Below are 16,481 nucleotides of genomic sequence, written 5' to 3'. Positions count from 1 at the left end.
CCTTTGGCATATGCTACATACCTAAGGATATTTTTGAGAAATATTGTTATCTAAAAATTATTTTTATAATTTTATAAATTAATTACATTTTACATTAATATTAATAAATTTTAATAAATATGTATCACGATAACGAAAATCTTCTAGATTTTAATTTACCTAGCAAAACTACCTACAATAAATACAACTTTTTAAGTTTGTGGTATCAATGACTAAATAGGCTAGAAATATTTAATTTTATAAATTACCTAAGATTATAAAACCATCGGTATCATTTTATCTATTAAAAAATAATGTATTTTATAATTTAAAATTACAATTAATTAAAATTAATACTATAAGATTACGTTAAAACTTGTACGTAACTTAGTACGTATAATTCATAAATATTTTTACATTCCTTGTCTATATGAATGAAAATATGTCACAAAAATACTTAAGATCCAATAGGATAGTGACACAAAAGATGTAAAAAGGAAAATATTTTGCACACCCCTTGACAAATTCCTGCGGACACCCTTGCACCTGGCAGTATATATTTTTTTTAAAACCATTGAATTATAAAATGTATGAAAATGAAATATATGCTTACAATGCCCAAAATATATGTCGGTTAGTAAAATGTAGGTACTAGTTGATAAAAATAATTAGTATTTAATATTTAAATATGAAATATATCAAAACATTATTATTTGAGGAATATTTTAAATACTAATTTATAACAGTTTATTAAATACTAGGTATACTGTATAATAGGTACTCAAAAACTTTTTAAAAGTATTTTTATACATTAATGTGTCACTGTTAATAAGCAAACACAGTGTATTAGTGCTCACTGTAATACACATAGATAATATAATACATTTTATTTTCATACATTTTATAATTCAATAATTTTTACAAATAATATAGATACTATAATTTTATTCCGTAGATTAACGGTCGGTGTGAGAATGTAATGTTCGCTTTTAATATTCGCTTAACTACCACCTACACAGTTTGAAAATTTTCATGTACCACTGGAACAAATAACGTTTTTTTTTGCTTATCAATGAGCCTTATCATGAGCCTTCCGCGTAATTATATTTAAATATATGAAAATTAAATAAAATTATATATAGGTAATAATATAAATTTCTTCCGTGTAGAATTGTTTTATTTTTAAATTTTATTGGTCTTAAGCCCGGCAACAGAGCACATTAGCTGTAGGATAGTACTATGATACTACTATGATACTATGGTATAGGGATAGTAGGGAACTGACAGAATTGAATTAAATTTATTGTGGCTCGCTTTTGCATTTATACATGTAAATATGCATGTGCTATACAACCATATACCTACATGGTACTCACACTTGCGATAACACTCTCGTCCGTAAGACAAAAATATACCTTTTTTTTTTTTTTTTTTCAGTTTATAACCGACGACGCCGCGGGAACTGCTTTCGCATTACTTCCGCGGCGCCGCCATCGTTTATTGAATTAGATAAATGTAACATTTTATAAATTTAATATTCACACCTTTGTTTTGTTTTGTCCCTTAATGGGCGCACATTGAAGTTATTTTTTACATTTTATTAAGAAATGACATTGTTGGCTTAAGGCCCGCTGGTAGCGTTTGTTGACTTCTCGACCCGGCTTTGCTGCCCGCCAGTCTCGAAGTCGCGTTCGTGGTCTTCCCGGCCCGGCTTGTTAGCCAGTCGGCCTCGAGTCTCGTGCCTCGCGGTTCTCCTTCCGTTGTACTGGAGTTCGCGTCTCACCGGTGATGGTTTGGTCAGTTTTCCTTCTGTTTCCTCCGTTCGTTGGATCTTTCGTGCTGCTCGGTGCGTCGAGTGACCGGTCGGCGGTTTCTTGAGGCGTTCTGACTAGCGCCCTTTCTCATCAATCGCGATCGCCCGGACGGTGACGAATCGTGCTACGGGCGTCCTACTAATGCCCCGGCGCACGCCTGCCGCTGCGGGGCAGTTTCGGATGATGATACTGGGGCGCTGAGTTTACTAGCCCCTGGGTCCCCGTCTAACCTTCCCGGTTGTCTTCGCATCGAGCCTTCGGTCTGTTGTCGGTGGTTGGAGGGCGATGTTGGCCCTCTCTGGTCGCTGGTGTTGACCCGCCGGTGTTCGGTTTTATACAGTTTGCCTTCTGTGCCTCCCCCGTTGGCCGGAACCGGAATTCCGTTTCCAGTCGGCACCACGTGGAGGTGGGGGTAGGACTCTGCCGACCAAGACAAAAATATACCTAGGTAGGTACTAGACAACTACCGTTGTTTAACAAAAAAATCTAACTCGTATACCTAAGTTTACTCAGACAGCACAACAAATAAAAATGTATTTTTCAGGGTTGAATCACATAAAAAATATTTGTGGCAAGAGTACTCTAGTACTCAGTGCCGGCGCTAGGGGAGGACAAATGGGACATATGTCCAGGGCCCCGCGCTTGTTAAAGGGCCCCGCAATTTTTAACTATCATCTTAATACCGCGAAACACATTGATATTTTATATTAACAAATTATAAATCCATACATTTATTGACTTATTGTTATATACTACACATGTATAATATTAATATTATTTCTATCATTAGCTATTTGGAAAATGATTTCTAAATTTAGCCATAGTACAAAGTAAATCGTTATCGATACGATGAAGGAGTAATATTTTGAGGATACTCGAGGATTGTAGGAGTATACTATAATTAATAATATAAATATGTATTATCTCTATAGTTATTGTTTTTTTCTGTTCTTTGTTTGGAAAAGCTCTCCGCGTATTGTCGTATGACCGTATTATAGAAGGGGCAAGAGCTATATTCTCAAAACATTTATTTGATTATATTATGTTCAACATTTGAGTATTTGACTGCAATCCGTTTTGCACCTTACAGTATTTTTTCAACAATTTCTGCATAATATCATAAAATTAAGTTTTCATTTTATGAAATTATTATTACAATTTAGTTTAGATATAGTAGGTATTAAATAATATGTACCTACTGCGTGCGTATCTAGTGTATCAGGATTAGTTTTAATGTAGTTTATTATCTACCGCCGCCGCGTCCTTAGATATTAAACAATTTATTAAATCATTCAAACATTTTGATGATTTTATTTATTTTTTATTGATGTTTTTATAAGTTGTAATTATTAAAATAAATATAAATTAATTAAATAATAGGCCACCCACGAATTTATTAACTTATAATTTTCAACACATGCATATTATTTTATTATTTGTAAATAATTTTTTGTTAACATATTATAATTAAAAAAAGAATAACCTGATAATATTATTTTTAATGTTTGAAATTCAAATAAAAACCGCATTAATTTCAAATAATCCTGATTTAAAAAAAGCTAAAATTTTGCCTTCCTCTGGGCACCTATTACCTATGTCCAGGGCCCCGCAATACCTAGTGCCGGCACTGCTAGTACTCTATACCTATGAACCTATTTAATATCAGTAGAGCTTTGTTTGAGGGTTTTGGCAGTGGACTTTAAATTATTTACTTACTAGGAAAGTACCTATTCAAATACTTTTTAAAAGTATTTTATACAACACTGTTGTTAAGCAAACAAATTGTATTAGTGCTCACTGTAATACAAATAATACATTTCATAATTCAATAATTGTATTCCACAGATTAACAGTCAGTATAAGAATGTATTATTTACTGTTCGACTGGTGTAAAAACTAACATATTATTATATATTTATATTATATATATACTATATACCAGCGGTTATCATCCTTTTGATATATTTAAATTTGGTGAGATTATTTACGACCGATTATTTATTTTATTAGTACTAGGGTACTCTTGCCACAAATATTTTTTAGTTTCATGTGAGTGTTTTTGTATTAATAAAACAACAATAATTTATTCATATGTGATTAACCCTGAAAACTACATTTTTATTTGTTGTGCTGTCTCGGTAAACTTAGGTATACAGACTTCAGGCTTCAGAACAATAAAAAAAAATCAATTCCACACGGCAGAAAAATATATTATTACCTATTTATAATTATATTTCATTTTCATAAATTTTAATAACATTTTTCATCATTACGCGGAAGGATCATCCGGGAGAATCACCTTTATAAAAAAAATGGAATGCATTATTATTAACATTAAATATTATTTATAATTTACTTAAATTATTTATTATTTTTATAATCTGTTATAATTATTACTGTTTCACTATGTATTATTAAGTTCATCATATAGATTAACAGTAGGTGTAAGAATATAATATAACTGTTCGACTGGTGTAAAAAATAACATATTATTATATTATATATACTATATACAAGCGGTTCTCATCCTTTTAATATATTTCAAATTTGGTGAGATAATTTACGACCGATTATTTATTTATTTTTTGGTACATTTTTAAGACAGAATAAAAATAGAAATAATGCAATCTCATTTCTTTTTAAAATTTGTTGGGCTGTTCGGGCTATTCGGCAATAGTCTGTGACAATTTTATAATATGTGGTTCATAGGTATAGAGTACTAGAGTACTCTTACCACAAATATTTTTTTAGTTTTTGAACAAGTGAAGTACGAAAATCAGTCTTTTTGTACTAATAATAGAACAATAATTTACTTGTGTGTTTTTATTCGATTTAACCCTGAAAACTACATATTTATTTGTTGTGGTGTCCGAGTAAACTTAGGTGTACGAGTTAGATTTTTTTGTTAAATAACGGTAGTTTGTTTTCTCAAGTGTGCATATTTACATGTTTAAATGCAAAAGCGACCCACAGTAAATTGAATTCAATTCGGTCAGTTCCCTACCATCATAGTACCATATTATCATAGTTGTATCATAGTACTATCCTACAGCTAATGGCCTCAGCTGCCTGGCTTACAACCAATAAAAATAAAACATTCCCACACGGCAGAAAAATATATTATTACCTATATATAAGTATATTTCATTTTCATAAATTTTAATATAATTTTTCATCATTCCGCGGAAGGCTCATAAAAAAGGTTCCTTATTTGTTCAAGAGGTACATGAAAATTTTCAAACTGTGTAGGTGGTAAGCGAATATTTAAAGTATGAGAATCGCTGGTATATTATATAGTATTATAATATAATATGTTAGTTTTTACACTAGTCGAACAGTAACATTACATTCTCACACCGACCGTTAATCTATGGAATTAACTAAAATATCTAAACTTATAGTATTTATATTATTTGGAAAAAATATTGAACTATAAAATTAATGAAAATAAAATGCATTATTTTATCTATGTGTATTACTGTGAGCACTAATACAATGTGTTTGCTTATTAACAGTGACACATTATTGTATAAAAATACTTTTAAAAAGTAATTGAATACCTATCATGCAGTATACCTAGTATTAAATAAACTGTTATAAATTATTATTTAAAATATTCCTCAAAATATAATGATTTGATGTATTTCAAATTAACGTATTAAATACTATTTATTTTTATCAATTAGTACCTACATTTTACTAACCAACATATATTATGGGCATTTTGAGAATATATTTCATTTTCATACATTTTAAAATTGAATGGTTTTAAAAAAAATTATTACCTACATGGGCACACATTTATTGTAAGCAATTTAAGTTCAGTTTTTTAGAAAATATATCAAATTAAAAATTAAAAAGGTGGGTAAGTGGATGTCGCTCTGCTTTACAGTATGTTACAAGTGCGTAACAGTAATAGATGTTGTTAAATTTGAATTCAATGATATAATATTATCGTATAAGAAAAACAATTTTTAGCCTATGTATATCATAACATTTGATGATATTAAGGTGAATAAAGTAATTTATATACAACCCATTTACGTGGAATCTTGTTTTAAATTTTCAATCCTTAACTATAAAGGTTGAACATTTTATACATTTTTAACTACAAAATAATTATAAAATTTTAAATTTGATAAATCTTGTCAAAATTCGTACTTTGAATGCTTATAAAAAAAAATTGTGACTATATATTTTTAATATTTTTCAACTGCTATTGTAACAATATATCAGGAGCCTTGCAATAAAGTCACCTTTTAGGATAGTAAAAATGTTTAGAACCACGAATCTAGTTTAACCAAGTTTCTTGTTCGATTGGAAAGTGAGTATTGTTGGTGCATTGAAGAGGTTCAAAATTATTTGAATTATTTAAAATTATTTCAAATTATTTCAAAATTCAAAATTATCAATAGTTTTAAAATTAATTTCGTATAATTTATATTATTGGCTACATAATAATATATTGTGTGCATTTTATAAATAAATTGTGGTTATTGAGGTTTTTACTATAGATACTTCATTGAATAATTATTATTTTTATGTCGGGTACCTAATTTTCTTTATAAAAAAAATGATTAAGGTAAATTTGTCATTGTCCTTTCGATCCTCGGACAGAATAGTATATTATAACAGTACCTACTCAATTTGAATGCAATGATTGCATTCGATAAAAAACGATTCTGAGCAGATGTAAGAAAATTTATGAATCAAAAATATGTATTAATAAATAACTATTAATTGTATATTGTGTTGTGTCCACTTAGAGAATCGTATTTTTCATGAAAATGAATTATTTCACACTTTGTTTAATTGAAACCATTTCTATAAAATAGTAATCAACATCACACGAGAAACGTAATAATAAATAACAAAACACATTCGTATGAATATTATATTATTATAAATTATAATATTGGGATTTTATAGTATTAGATTGTTATTATCAATACAATTACTGCTATGAAAAAAATAAATATATTCACGTTTAATTCAGAAATAGTGTAATAATATTTTGTTTGATCAATGATTAGATAAAATTAAAATTAAAAGTATAATTTTTTTTTATAAGCATTCAATGTTTGAATTTTGACGAAACTTAACAAATTGAGTATTTACAAATTATTTAGTAGTTAAGAATTTATAAAATGTTCAACTTTTATAGCTAAGGATAAATACTTTACAACAAAGTTATTAATTCTGTTATCAAAAAATCTAAAAAATACATAAACACAGTTTTTTAATAGTTATTTTAAGTTCAAATTTGGATGAAATTACATATTAAAAAACCAAGAATAACCATTTAAGTTATTTTGTTCTAATTTTATAATATTAATTCAGCCGGCTACCGTATTAATAATAAGTAATAACATTTAACAATATAAATATAATATAAGATATCCACACTGACAAACCGTCACCGTTTAGAATCGTATTTCGTATACAATGATATTATTATATTATCATTGAATTCAAATTTAATACCATCCATTATACAGTAACCCACTTGTAACCTACTGTTCAACAGAGCGACATCTACTTACAAACCTTTTTTGTCATAAAGCTGTTTATAACTTCATAAGTTGATTGTTAATGTATGTGATTGTATCTATTTATTGCTAATGACGAATTGCCAATTGGCGATCAAACTAACCATGTTTATATTACCTATACGGCTATACCGGACACTGATTAGTGATTAGTGATAACCAAGACCAAGTACCTACCTTTGAAAATGACACCCACCCTAGACTTTTTTTTTGTGGTTCAGTAAACCAAAAAATGCATGATATAGCCTCTGTGTAAAACGCCTAAAATCTAAATTATCTCACTGACAAATGTTGTAACATAGTCCTTATACTGACCTGAGTTTCACAGTGATAATAATTTTGAAAATAGATTTTATTTGGTTATTAAGTTAACTTTGGATCCTTCAAGTCACAAATATGATTGTTGAGTACTTGAAACTTTTAAAATATATTATTATTTATTACCAATATTTTAAACACACAATGAAATATTCAAATACAATTTTTTCAACAAAAATTAACTTATCCTACTGTAGTACTAATGCCCAATAAATTAATCAAAATTAAAATTAATCAATTTTTTTTATTTAAAAGTAGAGAACATTTTGTAGGTTGGATCAAAGCCCGTTTTGAAAATTATAATTTTAGAATCTGGAATATGCATTTGAATAATGCACAATATTTGTTCTTTTTTAAACGTATTTTTCTACTGCAATGTAAAATAAAATAAAAATTCGAGCTTTGATCCGACCTGTTAAAAATTATCACCTCTCAGATAAAAAAAAATTACCAAAATCCGACATAGCAACGAGGCTTGAGAGTTTTTTTCTGTAAAAGCATTTTTGTTCAATCGAAGTCAATCACTGACGACTTGTGTATGCGTGTGAGTAAATATTTTTATCTGCGCGTGTAATCATAGCTCACTCACACTAATATCGATTTACATCTCACACACATTCACGTTCCATGCGAGATGGATACAACATGTAAATTGGATTGCCTAAATTTTACTCCTTAATAAATGACCGGCACCGACAACCGGCTTAAAGAACTACAAAAGAAATGGAAGAGTTTACGCGATGCTTTCAGAAAAGAACACACCAAGTATAATAAATCTGGTTCTCAAGCATAAAAAAAAACGATACTTTGTCATTTTTAACACTGAAATTTACAGTTCGAGTGTTCGACAGAGTTTAGCCTAATTCAGTTACAAAATATACCTACTATTTTATACCTATATATTATTTACTTATTATATAGAATTAATTTTAAGACTATATATTGCTTTGACTTAATTTGAGCTTTCTATACAAGAGAAATTTTTGATATGAAGTGATTGAAGTCAGAATTTTGACGATTTTCTAAATTAACTAAAATATGCAAATTATTTTTAGATTCTAAGTAGAGTGATTTTAAAATTCTCAATAGTTTTCAAAAGAGGGAAAAATAACACAACAATATTAAGGAAAAACTGGAATTTTTACGCAAAATCTGTTTTTGTTTGGTGTAACTCTACAACAAATGAACCATATATAAATATAACGTATATACATGACATTTTCACGGGTTGTTTATATTAAAATTTTCTATTCACATTTTGATTTGTTTTGAATTGTTAAGAAACATTTTCAGTTTCCAATCGTCTTAGTCTTTTTTCTATGAATGTCAATAAAACTTTATTTGTTGAGAAAGAGCTTGAAAATTTAATACTTTTCCTTCTATAATGTTACAATGACATTTAAAAAATATTAAAAGTCCTCAGTCACAGTTTTATTTTATAAGCATTTAAAGTTCAATTATTGACAAAATACACAAAATTCACTCGATTTTTCATGTAGCGATTTTGTTTGCGCCACTGCCGGACATACTAGTATGGCGGTTGTCGGCAAAGACTCGCGATTGTGTTGGGGGGGCAGGAGCGGGAAGGGTTACCATAAAATGGTGGTACTACAATTTGGAAGACGGAAACACTTGTATTTCTTACAAAGACTTATATATTATAATATAATAATTCGTTTTTTAATGGTGGGCGCCCAGATCTGAATCCTTACGTACGGACAAATCTACATATTAATACAAACAATAATAATAATTGGCCCACGAACAGGTGTAGAAATTATAATTTGCATATATAATTTAACTGACGGCACCCTATGTAACGCGGGTACAACCACGGCCCAAAGCGGCGAGCCGGCGGAACGGTGCGCAGAGCTCAACCGCCGGGCAAAGACAAGTATTATAGCGGAAGAGGGAGTAACCCAGCTCGCGAGCTTCGGCCGTCCGCTGCACCGCTAGGAGAGAATGTGTCGAAGCTATACGGTGGCACGAAAACACGTCCATGTTCGAACAGATTTTGTTATTTTATTGTTATTCTAAAACAAATAAAAACTGTAGATATATGAACATTTTTAGTTTTATTTGCTATACACCAAAAAAATAACCAACTAAAATGGTTAGTCAGCCTATGATATTACTAAATATATTTGATGATATTATTGTAAATAAAGTAATGTATATATAACCTATTTACGTGGAACCATGTCTTAAACTTTCAATCCTTCGCTATAAAAGTTGAACATTTTATAAATTTTCAACTACAAAATAATTATTAAATTTTAAATTTGATAAATTTTGTCAAAATTTGAACTTTAAATGCTTATAAAAAAAAATTGTGCCTATTTATTTTTAATTTTTTTCAACTGCCATTGGAACGATATATCAGGAGCCTTGTATTAAATTTTCACGCTTTTTTACCCAACAAATACAATTTTATTGATATTTATAGAAAAAAAAACTAAAAAAATTTAAAACTATGTCCGTAAACAACTCAAAAAGATTCAAATTATTTTCAACATTTTATGGTGTATAGGCCAATTAAAATACACACATTCAGTAAAATTTCCATGTATCTACAGTTATTCGTTTTTGAATAACAATAAAATAACAAAACCACTACATGAGAAATCGAGTATATCAACATCGACAATATCCAATATTGTAAAAGTATGAATTTTAAACGCTCATAAAAATTTAATTTGAATTGCTTGTAGAAATTATTTTGGTTGATAAAGATAAACAAACTTATGGATAATCTTTTATAACAATTTCAAATCTTAGATTTAAAAAGAAACATTTTTTTGAATTCTCAACTCAAAATAATTTGCATCAACTATAATATTATGTAAGTATTATAATATTATATCTGTGGTAATGACTTGTAAATATTCGTCTCGTTATGATGTTTAATTTTAGGTGTCACATACTCCCATGCTAATTTTATTAGTAAAAAAAAATATTTACCTGCAAATTTACCAAGCTTACAGTTACATCTATAGATTTATTCATGATTATATTTTTATTTAATTTGCCTTATTATGTGTTGTGTTGCTCGTTTGTATGTAAATGTGTAATGACATAGGTACACGTCATAATTTACAAGATAAATCAAATCCTGGATTATTTTTCAATACTTTCACTTAACAATAAACATGTGTAAACATTTGTAGGTAAGTTTTAGAAGTATCATAACTCTTGTTTCTTATTTAACAATTATTGATATATTAAATTATTTTATATTTATGTTATTTATTTAGATACAGTAAATGGCAACATTATGTCATTGATGGAGAATATGCAAGTATAACAAATAATTTGTCCTGAATTATTTCTGCTGATGTTATACTCTGTGGATTTTAGTCCAGATTTTAACCTCTCAAATTGGTTTTGCTTAACTGTGGAGCTATTTCAAATAAATTTGACCGGATTAGAATTAATTGTAATCAAACAATCAACTATTAAAAATTTATTGATTTTAATAATTATAATATTTATTACATTTCATACAATTAACAGTGGATTGATACATCAGTTTAATTAAAAGTACAGTACCTACAATACAGAATCTTGTGAGTGTTTTGTATCACAATATACACCAAGTATTGAAGACTTTTTCAAAGATTTAGAATTACAAAACATTAACAATATGAAGAAATAAACATTTTGTACTGTTAAACCATATTAAGGCCATCAAAAGGTTCAAATGCTTACAAACTACTAATTGTTTAAATATTTTAAATATCTGTAAAAAAAAAACATTAATTTAATTTGTTAAAAAATTATAAGCACAACAACAGTAGTTTTTTGATAGTATATATCTTAAATGTATTTAATATTTTTATATGTGTATATAAAATGTATTATTTAGTTTTTTGGTATCATTAAGATGTATCATGGCATGTATAATGTTTACAGAGTATTATGATTTATGAATAAATATATTTAAATTTAATATATTTATTAGTTGTATACTAATTGGAAATGTATTAAGATAAATTGCCAACACTGTATTATAATAATTCAAAGTGTTAGAAAATTATTTATTGTATTTGAATATTATAATGCTACACATTTGGTACTGCAACAAATTGTATTAAAATATTAATCATTGGTATAATATTAATATTTTTAATTAATTACATCAAAATATAACGCAGACCCGTGGGAGGCATTGCCCCCCAATCCCCCCTTAAACAAATCCTAATTTTCATACCACGTTTCACCTAGGTTACATAATTCTAACTTTATTCTATTTCAAAATATAATGTATTTAACTATATGTAACATGTAAGTGAATATGGATTTATATTTTATATTCACTTTATTTTTCGAAATTTATATTGATAGATAGAAATAATACCTATATTTTTCGGTAGGAAGTGGCGCGCTGAGCACGCATAAAGTTTTCTTTTAAACAGCGTTACAATTTGATACGGAGCGTCTGTTCGTGACGTCCCGTGTCGTAAATATCAATGCGTTGTGTATTGTTATGATTCGTTTATTATATAACCAATAAGTAATGTTTATAATGATCGGGGCAAGTTATCCCGGGCCGCGCGGCAGGCTTAAGGAAGCGGCCGCGGCGGGCGGGTTCGGGCCTGAAGAGGCGCGAGCAAAACAATAGTCGGGACTTGCCTATACGTTTCGTAAAAGTAATACAATAATAGGGGAGAGTAGAAACCGTCCGTGCACGGACTCGAGCAAGTCGTGTGGGTTCGGTTCTTCCTCGCGGCGAAACTCGAATAAGCTCGCCGTAGGGGGGAACGTGGTACTACTTGTCGGCTTGCTGAATAGTCGATTGGCCAAGTTACGTCGCGAAGTCGGTTCCCGGCGTGTCTTGGTATTCGTCCAACGGTGTGACTGGACTCGATTGAACGGGTGGACTGTCAGTAATGGATCGCCGGAGTATAATTATATTATACGCTGCCGTCGGTGGGTCAATCAGGTCCCGGTGTGGCGGCTATCCGTTGTCGTCGATCGCTGGATGTACACGGTAGGCTTGGCGTCGTCGGTCCGTGAAGTGGCGCTTATTAGCCAGGTATGCCGGGTACTGTTGAGTCTCGGCGGTATCGGGCGATCACGTTAGATCGGTGTGTTCAGGGTGCGTCGTCGTGGACTGGTTAGGTCGGATCAGCTTCGCCGGTGTCGTTCAGGTCGGTGTTGCTGCTGCGTTGATAGTCTTCGGGTCTTCAGGTCTTCGGGTCTTCTATAGTGCTTGTTGACTTGTAGAAGATATGTTGAAGACTGGTGTGGTGGATGATTTGACCTTGCTTTGCTTTGCTTTGAAGGGATGGCTATGCCGTTTACTATTCCAGGCTTATGCCTCTACTAGTGGATGGAAATTAAGAAGAAATGGTTAGATTTATTGGTCTGCCCAAGAGAGTGGGTAGGGTTTCAATTTACGTTTAGTATTTGGGGGAGGGTGTGTTTTACCTAGAAGTCGGATGTAAGTATGATTGGAGAAAGAATTTTTGTAGAACATTGATTTGGTTTGGGAACGAATGGAGTTTTGAATAGATTTGAAATTTGTCGATTTTAGAAGGACCGAATTTTTAACGATAGTGGGTAAACCCGTTATCGTGCGAATGCCGATGTTTTGAACAGATTCGATACGTCTCCAATGTGAGGGACCGATGAAAGGAGCCCAAGAGGGGCCAGCATATGAAAGAATTGGAGAGACGTAGAGTTTTAGAATATTGAGCTTTGAAGATTTTGGGACAGGGCTAGAACGGTTGAGAATGGGGTAAAGAATTCCGCGGACGCGAGTGGCTTTTTTGGTGATGTCTTGAACGTGTTTGTCGAAGGTGAGTTTGCGTCCTATTGTAACGCCGAGGTATTTGGCATGATTGGACCAAGTCACTGGATGGTTGTCGAGTAGTAGTGGTGGGATGTGAGTAGTATTGGAACGTCCGAAAAGAATACCTATTGTTTTGGTAGGGTTTATTTTGATTTTCCAGCGATGAAACCATGTGGTAGCTAGGTTGAGTTGGTGTTGTAATTGTATGGCTGCGCGTTTCGGGTTTTTGTCGAAAGTAAAGAACATAGTGTCGTCAGCGAATAGTGAGAGGTGAGCTTTAGGAGTTGTTGGTATGTCGTTAATGTAAGTCAAGTAGAGAGTAGGTGAAAGGCAGGATCCTTGAGGGACGCCTGCGAGTATGTGTCTGGTGGACGAGAATGAGTCTTCGATTTTTGTGACAAAAGTGCGGTGAGTGAGAAAGGATTCGATGATTTTAACGATTTCAGTCGAGATGTTGAGTTGGGACAGTTTGTAGAGGAGGCCGACGTGCCAGACCCGGTCGAAGGCTTTTTCCACGTCAAGGAAAATGGAGGCGGTGTTAACGTTTTTGTTAAAGTTCTGACTAAGTTGGTGAGTAAGTTTGGTCAGTTGTAGAGTGGTAGAGTGTTCAGGTCTGAAGGCAAATTGTTCTGGGCGGATTTTGTCTCGAAGATTGGTTTGAAGGTGAGAGAGGATGATTCGTTCGTACATTTTTGATATTGAGGAGAGTAGAGCGATGGGTCGGTAATTTTCGGGAAGTTTGTGATCTTTACCCGGCTTAGGGATGGAAATTATTACTGCTTTTTTCCAAGCACGTGGAAAGTAGCAAATTCTGAGGGAGCAATTTATAACTTGTGTTAAGGAAAGTAGAATGTTATTCGGTAGAAATTTAAGAGCAGTGTTGGTGATGAGATCGACACCAGGGGCTTTCTTTTTGCGGAGGTTGTTTATGATTTTTTGGATTGTGCCAGGGGTGGTGAATAAATTAGATTTGGTGATACTTATGTTTCGAAGTAAGTTGGAGTGGGCAGAAACTTCTGGAAGGTCGGGACCAGGGTTTGGTTGGAATTGGAGTTCGAGAGAGTCAGCTATCAGCTCGGCTCGATCGATGGCCGGAAAAACTAGACCGTTGGGGCCGGTGAGAGGGTGGGATGCAGGACGTTTGTGGAGGAGACATTTGTTTAGTTTGTATATAGAGCCGTCCTGATGGTCAAGAGAATTAAGAAAAATGTCCCACTGGTCAGTTTTGTGAGTTTCGAGTAAAGTTCTGATTAGTGAGATTTTGGCGTTAAGTTGACGTTTGGTAGTCGGGTCACGGTTTCTTTGCCATTGACGGCGTAATTGGTTTTTTTCAGTTATTTCAAGTTTTATGTAGTCAGGTAGTAAAAAGGAAGAGTTTTTGTGTTTAGGGGTAAATACGCTAGCTTCGATCGCGTGTTGTATGTTTTTGGTGAGAGTATCAATTGCCAAGTCGATTGACTCACTGTTGATGGTCGGTCGTTCAGTTGGGCTTGGTAAGTTGGATAGGATTGTCTTGTATTTTGTCCAGTTAATGAAGCGGTTAGTCGTTGGAGGGGACGATGATACCGGAGTACACAAGGTCTCCAGAAGGATAGGGTTGTGGTCAGAAGATAGCTCGTTGAGGTTGTCGATGTGAGTAGGATAAGGTAGTCGAACGAGTGCGATGTCAAGTATGTCAGGTCTGTATCTAGCGTTTGTCGGGAAGTGTGTGGGGGATGAGGGAGCAGTGATGGTATAGTCCGATTGTTGAACGTGGTCGAAAAGTACGCGACCGGCAGCGTTTGTCGAGTGGCTAAACCAGAGAGGGTGTTTGGCGTTGAAGTCACCTGCAGAGATTTGCCATTCGGCACTTTGGGTCAACAAGTCCAAGTCGTGAGACGTGAGTGTTGCACCTGGTGGTTTGTATACCGCTGATACAAGGACTTCGTGGCCGTTTAGTTGGATGAGGACAGAAGAGGTTTGAATGAGTGTGTTAAGAGTTATAGGTTGATGAATGATGCGTCGGTGGATTAGAACAGCCGTGCCGCCGTGAGCAGGCGAGCCGCGGACGGGCGGCAGGTCATTCCTGTATGTGAAGAAATTTGGAATGTGAAGTTGGGTAGAAGGAGATAGACGGGTTTCATTTAGTAGGATTATGTCAGTTTTCAGTAGGAGAGCGAGGGAGCGTAGTTCGTTGAGTTTGTTTTTGATGCCGTTGGAGTTCCAAAATAGGATTTTTAAGTTATTCATTTGGGGGTGAGAGAATGGACAGGAATGTTTTGATCGTTGATTCTATGAGAGTTTTCGGATCATGATTATTGGATAGCGCAGTTAGTAGGTTGGTGAGCAGGTTTAGTATCAGCGACAAGTTTAGTTGTGGGACTGGAGAATTTGAAGAAGTGAGCGCTGATTTTGATGTTGCTGCGGAGTATGTCAATGTAGTGTTTTGATTAGGGTGAGGTGGTGGCGGAGGGAGGGTTGAGGTTGGGTGTGAGGATTTATTTTGAACGAAGTCTTGGGTTGGAGTTGGAGTTACCTGCTGTTTCTGAGCCATGAATTGGGGGCAGCCACGAAAGTTTGCCGTGTGTTGGCCACCACAGTTGCAGCATGTCGGAGGTTGCTCGAGAGTTTTTGGACAGGCATTTGCATTGTGGTTTCCGGCGCATTTTACACACCGAGGTGGGTGACCGCAGTTTCGAGAGCCATGGCCAAAACGTTGACATGAAAAGCATTGAGCGGGTCCAGAAGGTTTTAGTGGTTCAACTGAGATTTGCAAGTAAAACAAGTTAGTCAGAAGAAATATGTCCTTAGCAGTCTGATTAGCAGCGATGTGCACTACACATATCGGCATAGGTTTTTCAGGGGTGCCAAAGCGGCGGACGTAGTTCACGGAGTACCCTAGAGTAACTAGCTCGTCTTTAAGTTCATCAGTAGATATATCGGTTGGAATGCCCTTTAAAACGATTTTTACCGAGCGTTCCTCGGGGAGAGAAAAAGTGTGGAATTCGGTACCTAGGTGTAATAGAGTCTTTTGGATTAGGCGGAATT

The sequence above is a fragment of the Metopolophium dirhodum genome, chromosome 1, assembly GCF_019925205.1.
Source record: "Metopolophium dirhodum isolate CAU chromosome 1, ASM1992520v1, whole genome shotgun sequence".
Taxonomy (NCBI): Eukaryota; Metazoa; Arthropoda; class Insecta; order Hemiptera; family Aphididae; genus Metopolophium; species Metopolophium dirhodum.
This window is presented reverse-complemented; position numbering follows the sequence as displayed.